Below are 12,475 nucleotides of genomic sequence, written 5' to 3'. Positions count from 1 at the left end.
CAGATTGGGTAGACCTAAAAAACAAAGAGAACAAGGAGTTAACCAACTAGGGGTACAACCTCTGGAAATAAGATGCCTTTTTTGTCTGGACATAAGAACTACACAAAGGTAGAGTAAGTTACACTCCGGGTCAAACTCCCTACAGAGGGACAGACGGGAGCAGAGCTTGGGGTCAGGGGGAGCTTGGGGTCACTGAAAGAGGAACGGGGATGAAGACCTAATACCCACTGAGATAAGAATCAAATTCAAAACGTATTCTTTCCATTTTACTTTTTAACTTAAAGCAATGCAAGCATGTAAGAACCCTGAGGTTACTCGACACAAACCCACCATGGATTCAGTGCAACTCTTGAGAGTGTGTTAGACACCCTAATAATAATAATGATGACAACTACAACAATAATAGTAAAAAATAATGAAAATAAAAAGAACAACACTGATGATGACGATAGTAATAATCATAACAGCAATAAAGATCTGAGCATTGCTATTGAATGTAAACTAAGGTGAAAGGAGACCAACATGCGTTGAAGCAGAGGGATCCCTGGAATGGAGCGAGAAATAAAAACTTGGTGGAAAGCAAAAGAATAGAATTTTAAGAAACACTGGAGGAGATGGTTGTTGATTTACTGTAGAATATTATGAGGCGGCAGAAATGACATATATATATATATATATATATATATATATATATACACACAAACGCTAACATCATAACACCATGTTAATGACACCGACCAAGCACAAGTAGGCAGTGTGGTAGAATATGAGGAGCACCATGGATCGGGAATGGGTACGAGGACCGAAGTTGTCCCACCAAGGCAAGTGGACATGTATTTCATTCTGAATAAGTTGAGGAGATGGTGCTGTTAGTGTTTGAGGTGCAGGGGCCGGACTGGGAACCCAAACCGGCCCCTGCAAAGTGCTCGGCCGGCCCCCTTGGGGGGAGCTTGGGTTGCCACAGAGCTCTTTGCCGGGGCCGGTTTTGCTGCATAAACGGCCCTGTAACAAAAACGGCCCCCAGGGGCCTAAAACCGGCGCTCACCCTTGCAGCGCACCGGGGGATTGCCCGGTGCCCGCAACGGCCAGTCCGGGCCTGTTGAGGTGCTGGCCCATCCACCCACACGGAGAGGGCCTAGAAGGTCCAAACCCCAGATGAGGTCCAAGGCTCGACAAACCCAACTCAATAGTATTTTGGCAGAGACGCAAAGGATTACAGTTTTGAATATGTGTTATGCCATTTGGTAGTCACACTCAGCCAGTCAGAAGATTTTGTGGGGCCCGGGCAATAAACTAGCCGCGGGGTCCTGGCCTTGAGATCCTAGTTTTAATCCCAACTTCACAGCTTGACCAAATTGTGTGACTTTAGGCAATTACTTTTCTTTACTGTGTCTCTTATCCATATCCATCACATTTCAGATTAACTTAAAATATTCAAGATTCAAACTCTCCAAAAATCTCTTTTATCTGGTTCAATAGACCATATTGTTACTCCAACTATAACAATAAATGTGTTTGTATATAGGAGACACAAGACAACAGACTTACTTTTTAAGTCATTAATAAAATAAAATCATCAGAGTAGAATGGGGTGTGGTTCACTAATTCTAATAAAGGCCACTTCGTGCAGTGACATCATCTAAAATGCAAAAGGAAGACACCCCCAAATCCACTTTCTTCTAATTTAAAAGTATATACTTAAGCTATGAATAGAGTGGTAGTTAGTGGGAACTGGTCTCCTCAGCCTCTGTGGTGTCAGTGCTTAATTTGTAAAACAATAAGTGCCAGGGCTCTCGTCAGGAGGCTGCTGGAGCTTGCACCACACATTGCCCTTGCCGTGCTGTGAATGATTGAAACAACACAACTACTAACCATCACACTTCTACACATGTGACATTTTGGAATAATTCAGCCCCCAAAAGCAAGAAGAATGGCTTGGACACCAGATGACAGTATTTTTTATTGTATATTGAATTACTAGTTAACAGTTTTAGTGGTAATTTCTAAATCAGGCAGACAGTGCGGGTGTTGACAAATATGTGCCGGTGCCGAGCACCGGAAACCACTGGCTCAAATTAAGCCCTGGTGGTGTTGCTCTGTAAGACAAGATGCAACAAAGGCAGGGCTATGATGAATTATGGAACCTGGTTACCACTGCCTGACTACCACTTCCCCACTCGCGCTAGTGGCGAGGCAAGTGATCCTTGGTTGTTGGGTGTGTTACATGCTGCCTGAAGGCCTACACATGCATGACACCCTCACACAGCGAGCTACAAGCACGGTTTGTTAGTGTGGTATAACCTCTTTCATAGCATGGGCTATGCTTACAGTGATCAGCGCTGTGAAACATGCCACACGTGCCAACAATCTTGCCCATAGTGTGCTGCAAGGCCTATCCAAGGACCGGAGCGTGGTGAAACCGCGTCACCCGCCCCACTTCTAATGGTAGTGATCGAACTTCGGCAAACAATTTGATGCTAACACTGCAAAGAGTAGCTCACTAGTAAGCTATAGGATAGAAAGGACAGAAGATGAAGGCAAAGGTTAGTATGCGGATATAAAAAATGTTAGATATTGTCTGAGAAATAAAACTCTAGGTTTTGCTAAATTCACCTTCAAGAAACCTACATATCTCCTGTTCTCTTGCCTACCTATTAGATACACAATAATGTGTATATGGGTGTCTCTCACCCTCAGGGTTGTGCACCAAAGTGCCCTAACTACATAAAAGACTCCCATTAACAGGAAAGAGTGGGTCCCATTCAGAGTTAGTAATGCAAAGCTGTGCATAAAACAGGATCATTATGCCATGCTCGCACTAACCTATAGAATTGTCTGATTCACAGCAATGGAAAAGCTGCAGATAATCAGTAAAAGTGATGCTTCCTCGAAATTCCTTCTTAAGGGTTCATTATCCTTTTTATTCGAAAATCAATAGTCTGTCTCTAGTGATGCTAAAGGCCACAACACCAGCATATACAAATACAATTTAACCTAAATGCTCTGCTCCTTCGAAATTAAGGCCATCCCCACTCCCAGCATTCATCAAGTGAGAACACCCAGAAAGGGATTTGCCAGTAATGCTTAACCCGACCATGGAAGAATGTTCTACAAGAGGTTTGTAAAAAGCTGATGAATTGACATAGAAAGCATGATACATTCTAGCATCTGTGCATGCTTTATCAATGTCCTCTGTTGCTTGGACCTCGGCAGAAGGCCCATTAGTGCCTCAAATGAACTTGTAGCGTTGAGAGGCTCAGAGCGCACTGCTTTTTTTTTAACTGAAGTTTCTATGTTCACTAACTCCTCTTGTTATTGAGCGTGCAATCAAAGCGGCACCTCTTGCCTTAGGCGTCTCATAAACAATCCAAAGTTGTGTTTCCCACTAGAAAAGTGAAAGCATCACTTGATGCACTGCTATTGGATCCTACTGGGGACTACCCAGAGTTCCTCTAAAGTTCACTCCACACAAGTTTTCAAATGTTCATTTCTTTATTTTCTCGAAAAATTCTTTCTTTTACTGACTATGTTCATTGATTAAACATCTTATTTGTACATGTGTATTCTTTAGTCAGTCCAATGCATTTCGGTCGCTATGACCTTCATCTGGGACCATATGAGTTTACTTCCTCTTTACATTGCTTGCATTGAACACAACACTATGTCAAAATTTATAGACGTGCAAAAACGTCTTCTCTATCCTGTTTGCTGTTCCAACAGGAACATGTGGTTTATCAGGCAGTGTTAATTTAATCCTTCCAGGAGACGGTGCCTTATTATCGCAGTTTCTGTTATATTTGATTTATAATTTCAAGTTATCAGCTCACCATTGCTCCATATACAGTCCCATTTTCAAGGCTGTTTGGATCCATACCGGAGAAAGTCTTCGCGGCAGCCCCTTGACATTAATCACTTTCGCAAGCTACAGAGTTGGTTCCAGGGTGGGCAATTAAGGCGCTCTTGCTGGTGGTGCGTCACTCTGTGGCAGAACCAAGCCGCTAAATATCGAACCATTGCACGCTGGCTGTCAGTAACTTATTTATTTATTTATAAAACAGCATATCTCTCTCTCTACATTATATATATATTTTAAGATTGAAACGTATTTGCAGTGATCATGCAGATTTTTTAACATGTCAAGAGACTATGTGCAAGCGTCTCAAAAGCCGAGGATACAGCAACAAAGTCATTCATAATGCCATTAGCAAAGCTAGCGAACGTCCCAGAAATACTTTGTTCACTAAGCTTCAAACTGATAAAGATCAAGAAAAGGAAGTTTCTGACAACCCTAGATTTGTTACCACTTTTTCTAGGCAAGAGAGAAGGATTAGAACCATCGTGACCAAACATTGGCCAATTGTTTTGACCGATGTTATGTTACTAGAAAGATTGCTCAACACACCATCAATTACCTTTAGAAGAGGCAAATCGATGGGCATTGAACTTGATAAAAATTCTCCAGAAACTAGAAAACCACCTCTTTGGTTACATACTACTAATGGCTTTAGGCGCTGTACCTCTTGTCGAGCATGCAAATTTGGGTGTAACAAGACAAGCTATCGTACACCTTTCCAGATGTCTCCTATCCCGATCAGAGGCAGCTACAACTGTAAAACCGATTGTGCTGTTTACGTTTTGACGTGCACTTGCGGGCTTAACTACATTGGTAGTACTAAACAGCCAGTGCACGTTAGAATTTTGCAGCACATAAGGTCAATATTACATAATGATCCTGCTTACCCTGTGGCCAGGCATTTTGCTAACTGTCATGGCAAGGACATTAATTGTCTATCATATTATGTTGTCAGTGCCATTCCGAAATCCAAGAGGGGTGGCAATCGAGAGCGTCAACTTAGGCAACTTGAAACGAATTTATACTAGAGTTTGACAGTAAATGGCCATATGGACTAAACAATACAGAAGATATGCATACTTTTCTGTAAATATACAATATTGCCTAGTGTGTTTAAAGAAACTTTGGTTACAAATCAGTTGTTCTGGCAAACTCTCCAATAACATCATATACGTATTAACATTTCCATATAGTGAGTCAAGACCTTTTCTATACCTCACCTTGATTATTGTTTTTACAATGTACTGGTTTTTAGCAATACAGTAATTTTTGAGTAATTTTATCAATTTTAATATTTTACCCAGATGGAGTATCTTATTATTGATGAATTTATAATACATGCCAGCTATTAATTATGTATATTGTATTTTATAATATTAATCAAGGTTTTATTGTATTTAATATTGCACTGCACTTCTTTATGCCAATTTGCACACAACTGTTTTTTGCACTGTCTTGTTAGTCCTTATTTTAGGATCTGTTTGCACTAGGCACTTTCACTGAGTACTTTGGTTGCCTGGATTTATCCGGTTATATTTACAATGCACAAGGGCAGCGCAGAAATGTGATATTACACTATAACATTGATACAATATGGATTCATCCAGATAGTAATTGTTGTGCATTTCATGCACTATTTATTATTTATTGTATCTTAACAACTAGTTTTGTGAAAAATCGCTATAATTTTTTTAACTAATGTTGTGTGCGAAATACACAAGCATTTAGAATTTTTAAATAATTTAAATAGCGTTTAAGCTTGTATTTGTGTCAGGTATAGATGAAATACTGTGCACATCATGTTAACATAGTCTTTTTACACTGCCATCTGACCTTGTGAATGCTATTCTAATGCAACCCAGGTGTGCACTTTCACCACATGCATATAAAGAAAAAAATGGCGCAGTTTAAGCTGAATGTGATCAAGGGCTGCATAGCCCGAAACACGTCGTCGTGAGGGGTGATAAATAAAGTATTTCTTGCCTGAAAACTTTGCTGTAGAGGCCTGAGTTTCCTTCCTCGCCAGGGGTTTTCTGGAAGTGGTTGGGATTTTCACCGAATATATATATATATATATATATATATATATATATATATATATATATATATATATATATCACATATACTTATACAGATGTCTCTGCACACAGATTTCATGCTTCGTGAGACATACAGAGGCTTCATGGCTATGAAGGAGTCTATTATTAAATAAATGCTAAAGATGAATGACAGTAAGGTTTTCATCTTCCACAGCACCATTGTCCCGCTGGCTACAAGTACAGAAGAGGGCCCTGTACATGCACGTACACAGAGGAGTTGTTTGTTGCTTTAACCCCATCGCCGCTGGGCTAATTCCCTCGCGGCACGGGAGGTGAGGGGGGCGCGTGCAGTGCTGATGACGAGCTTGGCTCGTCATGCAGCACGGTGACCGTGTGCTGATGATGAACTGAGCTCGTCATGGCCACGCCCGCTCAATGGAATGCCCAGCACAGCGGGGTAATTATCCCCGCGTGGGCGTTCCGCGGAGGCCATGACGAGCTCAGCTCGTCATCAGCATGCAAGGAGTTAAGTCTGTTTATTTGTAAAACAGTCTAATACACAAGCCAGGAGAGGGAGTAACTCAAGAGAAGATTGCTCTGCAACAATCACAAACTTCTTTTAACTTTCTCACCTTTTTAATACCTCCAGGCGTCAGACTGGAACCAGAAAACTTTGGCAAAGCAATGTCCCCCAGTGCCGACAGGTGGCATCATGCATTGTCACGGCTCCGCTTACGACTCGGTCTCATGCTTTCGTGACGTCAGCCTCCGTATAAACACGTCACCTGCTTGCGCTGGTGTCAATTTCTTTCTGTACTACATCTATGCCAACAGAAGTGGAGCCTTAGGAAAACTTAATGGCAATACTTTTTTGTGTGCAGATGTCTAGTTACAGAATTATTCTATCAACAGATTGTCATGAGACTACTTCACAGAACTAGGAGGTGGAAGGGCAGGTGAGGAAACTGTGGTAAGATAGAGTCTCTACCAGAAAAGATGTTACTGAAGGGAAGTAGCTTGTTCTTCTGATAGAGACTTCTAATTTTCTCAATGTTTGGTTACCAGAGAAGTACCTCCCAGGTGGTGGGTCTGTGGAATGTTTGAAACTAGAAAATCCTGTAGAACAGACCGGGCAAAAATCTCTTCCCTCCTGAATGGGTTATCTAGGCACTAATATTTGGGGAATGTGTGCAAGAATCCTGACGCCACTGCCTTACAAATATCCAAAACCCGTTTGCCCCGAGCGAATGCAGTAGTAGCAGCTTTTGCCCTAGTGGAGTGGCACGCAACCCTTCCAGTGGTTGTTTCTGAGCTAGCCCAGAGCAGATCTTAATACATAAGACTATCCTTCTATAATTCTCTTTTGCACTGCCCTACCCTTTTTAATGCCAGAAAAGACATCAACAAGTTATTCATCCTGTCGGAATTCCTTAGTTCTCTCCAGATAAAAACCGAAGAGCTCTCTTAGGATCTAAACAACGTAATCACTCTACCTCTTTTGAGGGATGAGATGGTGCATAAAAATATGACAACGTGTTGGATTGTCCTACATGTAAAGGTGTAACCACGTTAGGGAGGGATGCCGCCCTTATCAGGCAAAAATGAAACATAAGGAAGCACTGATGACAAAACCTGAAGCTCTCTTACTCTCATAGTGGACGGAATAGCTGTAAGGAACTCAGTTACCAGTGTCAACAACCTTAAAGAACTATACATAGACTCAAAAGGCAAACAGATTAAATGAGTAAAAACTAAATTTAAATCCAACTGTGGCATTATATGTCGAACAAGAGGAAACATATGGATCAAACCCTTCAAAAAATGTATCACAACAGATGATTTAAAAAATGATGGTTGAGCTGACAAATGTAAGAGAGCCGAAGGGGCTGCTAAACAACCTTTAACTGTGGACACAGCAAGGCCTTCTTGTGCCAGAGATATACAAAACAAAAGAATATATTCAGCATTATAAAATAGTGGGATTAACAACCAGTCCCTATCTCTGAAACTGGACTCACTATATTGCCCCCTTTGCCAACAGAAGCTGCACTTAATGTTAATGAATAGACAAATGGTAATCCGACAGGTGTTGTGATGGTGGACGAATGTCCAAGGGAATAACTGAAAAGGTAGGTAATATCCTTGTTCCACGATCTGGAGCATGTTATTCTCCTCCATGCCCGGATGTAATAGGTGATGCGACCCGCAAATGGCTGATTATGTGGCACCAAGGTCAACTAAGAGAAGCTTTCAGATTACTGCAGTAGGGGGATAGGACGGGGGCTAGATGTTGGGCAGATCAAGTGGCTGAAAGTTGTGTGCTTGCTCCAAGACCACATCCTATAAATGCCTGGGTGATCTGTTATGCTGAAGGCATGTATCACCTCTGCCTTTGAAGCAGCTGGCAAGCCAGAGGTGCCAGGCCTTAAGAGTGGGTAGTGGCCTTGGTCTCCTTACTCTTTCAATGGCTGTATCTGCTTTCTCCACAAATAAGCTACAACCATCAAATGGCATGTCCATTAAAAAATGTCGCACATCTGTAGAATAAACAGTTCAGCAGATCCAGGCATGTCGTCTTATCACCACTCTGGTCTCCAAAGCTCTACCCAAACAATCTGTAGTATTGAGACCAGATTTTATGGTAAATTATGCAGCATCCTGTCCATCTGCAACCAAACTCTGCAAGATCTTACGTGTATCCTCAAGGATTGCAGGTAAAACATCAGCCACTCTATCCTATAAAGCATGGGAATATCTCCCTAACATACAGGAACTATTCAGTGACCTTAAAGCCAAACTGGCAGAATAAAATACTTGTTTTTCCTAAGTCTCCATCTTTTTAGACACCCTGTCAGGAGGAATGGTAGAAAATGCATTAGGAGTAGTACAACTAGTGTTAGCCTGTACTATCAGACTTTCTGCAGCTGGATGTTGAAGAAGAAAATCTGGCACTCCTGGGTCTGGACAGTATCTTCTAGCTATTTGACGATTTATAGGAAGAAATGATCCTGTCTTTAAGCCTGTTTAAAAGGCAATAAAGGCTCTTGGGAAGCAAGAGCTGGACTAGCATTTGGTCAATAAGGTTGTCTTGCATTGGCCGTATAAGGTCAAGACTTTTATCTGCTCAACTAATAATTATAGCAAATGATGTTGCCTCCTTAGTTGCTATAACCAGTGTAGCGGATGATAAACCTACATCTCGAGTAGTGCCCAGACCACTTGCATCTTGTAAAATGTCATCTTGAGGATAATCAACACCAAATACATACTCCTCCCTATTTAAATCTGGTTCAGACTGAGCATACACTTAATTTGATGGTAGATCGGCCTGACATAATCGGCTTCAAAACTACTGGAAGAGGGAAAGCTGGGGCGAAGATGGATCGGTTGACATCTGAGCAGCCGGAAGTCTCCTCGGATCCTCAGAGCCAAAGGACCAAAGGCGTGCAAGGAGGATCTGGTCCAGAACCAGATTGATTCCACAGCCTTTTTTTATACGCTGTTGGAGCTGATCTGGCATTGCTATCTTATCTGATGGAAGCTGGAACGGAAAAGAGTTTGAAGGTGGATCCCCCACGGAGGAACGACTTCGTCTAGAGGTTTCTGGGAACCTCATGCGGCTCTGAATGACTTGGACATCACGTAGTAGGAGTGCCATGCTTGGATTTTTTATGTTTCTTTTGGCTCTTCATAGACTTGGCTTTGACGAAGTTCTGTCCTTTGAATGACCTCGGGAAGGAGAGCAAGATCCCTTCCTGGACCTCAACAAAGATCTTCTTGAGGTTGGCATCGAATGAGAATGGTTCTTCGGCTTCCCAGCTCTGCTACCGCAAGTTTTGTTTCCCAATCTCCAATTGCCTTCTTGTTCATTTTGGCACATGACAAACAGGACTTTGAGTCGTGGCCTGAACTAAGGCACCATAAACAGACATCATGTGGATACGTAACCAACATCTGATAGTTACAAGTCATACACAGCTTAAAACCCAATGGCTTGGGTGGCATTATGCACATAAAAAGACAATTTCTATATAAAAAAATCCCCCAAAACGTTGAATGACATTAAAACGCTCTGGATCTGCCTTAGTTGGTGTGCAAAGAAAGGAATATATATATATATATATATATATATATATATATATATATATATATATATATATATATATATATATATATACACATACACACACGGAGGCTGACATCACAAACGCACGAGACGGAGTCGTAAGCGGAGCCGTAACGTCACAGGACGCCACCTGTCTGTGCTGAGGACATTGATTTACAAATATTTTCCAGATCCAGTCTGACGCCTGGAGGTATTCAAAAGGTGATGAATCTGTGATTAGAAGTGTCTAATCAGAATGTCTCACTATTTAAGAGTTACTTTCACTCCAACCGAAAGACAGTTACTTCATCAACCAGTGAAAGATGACATGGAGAAAATTTAACCAAAATGTCAGGTGCAGTTGATGGGAGCTCATCCACCCTTTGACCCATGATGGCATCATAGGGTTGACCTCCCCATCTAACCCCAATAGTGCATACTTTAGCAAGTAAACTGGACTCTTGAGGTCTCTTTACTTTCTAGAACTGGCCCTGCTTGCATGATCTCCCAGGTTGGGGAGTGATGGGCAGTGTCAAGGTTAGATCTACCCTGAACTTTTGTCCATAACAAGATATCGAGTCAACCGTCCTGGATTCACACCTGTGGTCTAGCTTCTACAGTGTTACGTGTGCAACTGCTGCACACATACGGACAATAAAAAAAATTATATTTGATTATTTACATGCAAAAGATTTTCTGTATATATCTGTATATACTGCAACACAAAGTACCTTCTGAACGTCGTTAAATGTACGTGCTCCAAACATTACATAGCACCGTCCCTCACAACTCTTAACGCGAGATGGAGAGAACATTTATATCAATACTAAAAAGTGATAGAAGATTATTTATGCATTACTATGGCAAACCTTTTTGGTACATATCGTACCGCTGAACAAGTAGTTGAAATTAAGTTCTGGGCACTGCGCATATATAAAGAGAAATGCAGCTATTTTGTCATACGCTGTGTCATCTCTGTATCGATACTCAGTAGATATATAGATAATTTATTAAGATTTGTAATAGTCTTCGCTGCACCTCCTAACTCATGACTTCTTAGATAGTACTGTGAGAATAACCTATTGCAATCTTTTAGGAATTGCAATAAACACTTTAGAAAAGAGTTTTAACCACACTGCAGTCATTTTAATTAAATGCTGTTCATATATGCATACGTAATATACATTTCTCTAAGAATCCTGTCAGTGGCAATTTATACGGTTAAGTTCTTAAATTTAAATCGACAATAATCTCAAAGAAAACAATATTGCATCAAATATTGATGAGGTAATCTGCAAAACACTGCAGGAAGACACAGAAATCTACATGGAATGTAAGAATTTTAGAGCCATGAACCATATAAAGCACATAACAATGTTATTTGGTTAAAGCGGTGTCTTTGAAGCAAGGGCCTCTGTTCACGCTATCCATCAAATCCAGCTGGTGAATTCATATTCAAGTTTCAGACAATAGCTCTGAGTTACTGTAGAGAGACATTAATATACATGACTAGAATCTGTTTTTGTTCAGCAGATCTAATTAAAACATTCTCTATGTACAAGAGTCTGACAAAATGCCTATACATAGGCTCCCAAAATTTGAAAAATAAGAAATAGATGCATATTAAAGGTTGTAGCTTATCGTTTCAATTAAAAAAGGAAGCAGATGAAAGAACTGTATTGTTACTAAGTAAAGAAAATGACCATGTCAGTTTAATCGTAATGTGTTATTTTACAACAGAAAAGACAAACTAAATGTAATGGGTCTGATTCTCAAAAAAACGGATAAAACTGTAATCACAGAAGTATTCAGGTGAATGGGGGCAGATTTACTACTTTTTGCAATTGACTTACACTGCTAATAGTGTTTGTGGAAAACAGCACCATTTGCTGTGTTCAAGTCCTTCTACTGGCAATGTCTTGAAACATTTTTAAATGTGGCCGTTTTCCCAATGTGGAATTGTAAGCACAATACACCTCCTCATTGGGAAAGACAGCCGAAGTACAGTTACATATTTTCTTTTTTTATTGCTTTTTTTCTCCATGGGGAAACATAATTCTATGTGGAGAATTCCCTTCCCTCTATATTCCCATGCAGGATGGGGATGTTCCATGCCCTCACCCACCCTGGAAGGGAATTTACTTCAGACCTTAGTTGTACAAAAACCCCAACAGTTTCCAGAGTGGAAAAGGATCAGAGAGGAGTTTGTGAATACAAATTCATGATTCTGTGGATGTTTGCTACCTCCTTTGTAGACTACATCTTGATGTACTCACTCCCCCACCCCTCCATGTTTGGAGTTTACTACTGATTAATTTACAGAGCCATGGTATTAGACCTGGTATCCTTGGCGTAGTTCTCCCCAGACTTTTTGCCTTCCATCCGCCAGTTTTGCTGGCTTTGTTTTTGCTGGCTTTAGGACTCTGCGCACTTAACCGTACTAACCAGTACTAAAGTGCTTGTGCTCTCTCCCTAAAA

General features: G+C 40.9%; 1 protein-coding gene across 8 annotated transcripts in view; it reads right to left on the bottom strand.

Annotated features, from left to right (window-relative positions):
• The window catches only part of PITPNM2 (phosphatidylinositol transfer protein membrane associated 2), a 1,044,200-nt gene that overhangs the window by 1,014,021 nt on the left and 17,704 nt on the right, over positions 1-12,475 (bottom strand). The window lies entirely within an intron of this gene.

Source organism: Lissotriton vulgaris, chromosome 11, assembly GCF_964263255.1.
Source record: "Lissotriton vulgaris chromosome 11, aLisVul1.2, whole genome shotgun sequence".
Taxonomy (NCBI): Eukaryota; Metazoa; Chordata; class Amphibia; order Caudata; family Salamandridae; genus Lissotriton; species Lissotriton vulgaris.
The sequence above is the reverse complement of the archived record's forward strand: the minus strand, read 5'-3'. Positions and strand labels throughout refer to the sequence as shown.